At 43.2% G+C, this 4,373-nt stretch overlaps 3 non-coding genes across 3 annotated transcripts; all 3 read right to left on the reverse strand.

Moving 5' to 3' along the window:
- Positions 1–95: 95 nt before the first annotated feature.
- Positions 96–202, reverse strand: LOC142313527 (U6 spliceosomal RNA). Its single transcript, XR_012754522.1, has one exon. It is a non-coding gene; the product is annotated as a U6 spliceosomal RNA (small nuclear RNA).
- Positions 203–1,963: 1,761 nt separating this feature from the next.
- Positions 1,964–2,070, reverse strand: LOC142313521 (U6 spliceosomal RNA). Its single transcript, XR_012754516.1, has one exon. It is a non-coding gene; the product is annotated as a U6 spliceosomal RNA (small nuclear RNA).
- A 1,748-nt stretch (positions 2,071–3,818) lies between these two features.
- Positions 3,819–3,925, reverse strand: LOC142313522 (U6 spliceosomal RNA). Its single transcript, XR_012754517.1, has one exon. It is a non-coding gene; the product is annotated as a U6 spliceosomal RNA (small nuclear RNA).
- Between the last annotated feature and the right edge of the window lie 448 nt (positions 3,926–4,373).

Below are 4,373 nucleotides of genomic sequence, written 5' to 3' on the forward strand. Positions count from 1 at the left end.
CAAAAAACAAAACAGCAAAAACAGAAAACGCTCTGCGGCTGAAACGGTTAACTCAGTAAATGAGTGTCAAAAAAAATTGGGGTTGAGAAATGCGTCAAAATATGGAACGCTTCACGAATTTGCGTGTCATCCTTGCGCAGGGGCCATGCTAATCTTCTCTGTATCGTTCCAATTTTAGTATATGTGCTGCCGAAGCAAGCACAAACTCAGGGCCGACCTGACCGCTATATATAGTCCTGGAAGAGGGAATATTTGCAGTTAGGGAGATTTTCTTTTTTTTATCAGTAAATTCTAAAAGGTTTTGTGAAGCATTCTATGAATGTTGCAGTTAAATTGGAAAAAAATAATCAAGGGAAAAAATAAGTAATATTTTGTCACACATTAATATGCAAATTAGATCCACGCTGCACAGGATCCTGGGAGAACGTGTGGTGGCAGCTGTGGCTGTTACAGACGGCAGTGACTGTGGAATATATGGACAAGTCTATCACCTGAGGCAATTACTGCTGATCCGGGGCTTTTACCTCAGGAGTAGAGTTGAGCGGACTTCTAATAATCCTGGTCTGGCGGATCCGCCGCGGGTTGAACAATAAGTCCGGATCCGATCCGGAGTTCGGACCTATATAAGTCAATGGGGAGCGGATCCGGGACGGGAGAAAGGAGAGAGGAGAGAGAGGGAAAGGGAGAGGGAGAGAGAGAAAGGGAGTGGGAGAGAGGGAGAGAGGGAGGGAGAGTGGGAAAGAGAGGGAGAGAGAGAGGGAGGGAAAGAGGGGGAGAGAGAGGGAGAGAGGGAAAGAGAGGGGGAGAGAGGGAAAGAGAGAGGGAGAGGGAGAGAGAAGGAGAGACAGAGAGAGGGAGGGAGAGTGAGAGGGAGAGAGAGAGAGAGAGAGAGAGACCCGGATCGTGCTGCTGGATACCCGGGTCGGGTTAGACCCGGATCGGACTCTGAAACTGCGCGGATCCGGATTTTTAAAGTTCAGGTCCGCTCAACACTAGTCTCCAGTCAAGGAGACCACCTATGCCAAAACATGGTATCCATCCACAGACAGCTGTTTTGGGTTATTTGCCCCTTGTTTTGCAGAGCGATCGCATTGTTGATCCATATAGCCCCCTAGGGGGACTAGTAAAATAAAAAAAAAAGTTTTCAAAATAAGAAAAACCCTAAAAGTTAAAATCACCCCCCTTTCACCCCATTGAAAATGAAAGGGTTAAAAAAATAAAAAATATACACATATTTGGTATCGCCGCGTTAAGAAATGCCCGATTTATCAACACATAAAATCAATTAACCTGATTGGTAAATGGCGTAGTGGAAAAACAATTCCAAATGCTAAAATTACGGGTTTTTTTGTCGCCGCAAGTTTTACGCAAAATGCAATAACAGGCGATCAAAATGTAGCATCTGCGCAAAAATGGTATCATTAAAAATGTCAGCTCGAGATGCAAAAAAATAAGCCCTCACTGAGCCGTAGATCCCAAAAAATGAGAATGCTATGGTTTTCGGAAAATGGCGCAAAACGTACACCACTTTTATTGGACAAGCTTTTGAATTTTTTTAACCCCTTAGATACAAGTAAACCTATAAATGTTTGGTGTCTACAAACTCGCACCGACCTCAGGCATCACACCCACACATCAGTTTTACCATATAGTGAACACGGTGAATAAAATATCCCAAAAACTATTGTGCGATCACACTTTTTTTGCAGTTTTTCCACACTTGGAATTTTGTTTGCTGTTTTCCAGTACACTATATGGTAAAACTTATGGTTTCATTTAAAAGTACAACTCGTCCTGCAAAAAACAAGCTCTCATATGGCAAGATTGACTGAAAAATAAAAAAGTTATGTCTCTCGGAAGAAGGGGAGCAAAAAACAAAACAGCAAAAACAGAAAACGCTCTGCGGCTGAAACGGTTAACTCAGTAAATGAGTGTCAAAAAAAATTGGGGTTGAGAAATGCGTCAAAATATGGAACGCTTCACGAATTTGCGTGTCATCCTTGCGCAGGGGCCATGCTAATCTTCTCTGTATCGTTCCAATTTTAGTATATGTGCTGCCGAAGCGAGCACAAACTCAGGGCCGACCTGACCGCTATATATAGTCCTGGAAGAGGGAATATTTGCAGTTAGGGAGATTTTCTTTTTTTTATCAGTAAATTCTAAAAGGTTTTGTGAAGCATTCTATGAATGTTGCAGTTAAATTGGAAAAAAATAATCAAGGGAAAAAATAAGTAATATTTTGTCACACATTAATATGCAAATTAGATCCACGCTGCACAGGATCCTGGGAGAACGTGTGGTGGCAGCTGTGGCTGTTACAGACGGCAGTGACTGTGGAATATATGGACAAGTCTATCACCTGAGGCAATTACTGCTGATCCGGGGCTTTTACCTCAGGAGTAGAGTTGAGCGGACTTCTAATAATCCTGGTCTGGCGGATCCGCCGCGGGTTGAACAATAAGTCCAGATCCGATCCGGAGTTCGGACCTATATAAGTCAATGGGGAGCGGATCCGGGACGGGAGAAAGGAGAGAGGAGAGAGAGGGAAAGGGAGAGGGGGAGAGAGAAAGGGAGTGGGAGAGAGAAAAGAGGGAGGAGAGAGGGAGGGAGAGAGGGGGAGAGAGAGGGAGAGAGGGAAAGAGAGGGGGAGAGAGGGAAAGAGAGAGGGAGAGAGAAGGAGAGAGAGAGGGAGAGAGAAGGAGAGACAGAGAGAGGGAGGGAGAGTGAGAGGGAGAGAGAGAGAGAGAGAGACCCGGATCGTGCTGCTGGATACCCGGGTCGGGTTAGACCCGGATCGGACTCTGAAACCGGGCGGATCCGGATTTTTAAAGTTCGGGTCCGCTCAACACTAGTCTCCAGTCAAGGAGACCACCTATGCCAAAACATGGTATCCATCCACAGACAGCTGTTTTGGGTTATTTGCCCCTTGTTTTGCAGAGCGATCGCATTGTTGATCCATATAGCCCCCTAGGGGGACTAGTAAAATAAAAAAAAAAGTTTTCAAAAATAAGAAAAACCCTAAAAGTTAAAATCACCCCCCTTTCACCCCATTGAAAATGAAAGGGTTAAAAAATAAAAAATATACACATATTTGGTATCGCCGCGTTAAGAAATGCCCGATTTATCAACACATAAAATCAATTAACCTGATTGGTAAATGGCGTAGTGGAAAAACAATTCCAAATGCTAAAATTACGGGTTTTTTTGTCGCCGCAAGTTTTACGCAAAATGCAATAACAGGCGATCAAAATGTAGCATCTGCGCAAAAATGGTATCATTAAAAATGTCAGCTCGAGATGCAAAAAAATAAGCCCTCACTGAGCCGTAGATCCCAAAAAATGAGAATGCTATGGTTTTCGGAAAATGGCGCAAAACGTACACCACTTTTATTGGACAAGCTTTTGAATTTTTTTAACCCCTTAGATACAAGTAAACCTATAAATGTTTGGTGTCTACAAACTCGCACCGACCTCAGGCATCACACCCACACATCAGTTTACCATATAGTGAACACGGTGAATAAAATATCCCAAAAACTATTGTGCGATCACACTTTTTTTGCAGTTTTTCCACACTTGGAATTTTGTTTGCTGTTTTCCAGTACACTATATGGTAAAACTTATGGTTTCATTTAAAAGTACAACTCGTCCTGCAAAAAACAAGCTCTCATATGGCAAGATTGACTGAAAAATAAAAAAGTTATGTCTCTCGGAAGAAGGGGAGCAAAAAACAAAACAGCAAAAACAGAAAACGCTCTGCGGCTGAAACGGTTAACTCAGTAAATGAGTGTCAAAAAAAATTGGGGTTGAGAAATGCGTCAAAATATGGAACGCTTCACGAATTTGCGTGTCATCCTTGCGCAGGGGCCATGCTAATCTTCTCTGTATCGTTCCAATTTTAGTATATGTGCTGCCGAAGCGAGCACAAACTCAGGGCCGACCTGACCGCTATATATAGTCCTGGAAGAGGGAATATTTGCAGTTAGGGAGATTTTCTTTTTTTTATCAGTAAATTCTAAAAGGTTTTGTGAAGCATTCTATGAATGTTGCAGTTAAATTGGAAAAAAATAATCAAGGGAAAAAATAAGTAATATTTTGTCACACATTAATATGCAAATTAGATCCACGCTGCACAGGATCCTGGGAGAACGTGTGGTGGCAGCTGTGGCTGTTACAGACGGCAGTGACTGTGGAATATATGGACAAGTCTATCACCTGAGGCAATTACTGCTGATCCGGGGCTTTTACCTCAGGAGTAGAGTTGAGCGGACTTCTAATAATCCTGGTCTGGCGGATCCGCCGCGGGTTGAACAATAAGTCCAGATCCGATCCGGAGTTCGGACCTATATAAGTCAATGGGGAGCGGATCCGGGA

Source organism: Anomaloglossus baeobatrachus, chromosome 5, assembly GCF_048569485.1.
Source record: "Anomaloglossus baeobatrachus isolate aAnoBae1 chromosome 5, aAnoBae1.hap1, whole genome shotgun sequence".
NCBI classification, from domain to species: Eukaryota; Metazoa; Chordata; class Amphibia; order Anura; family Aromobatidae; genus Anomaloglossus; species Anomaloglossus baeobatrachus.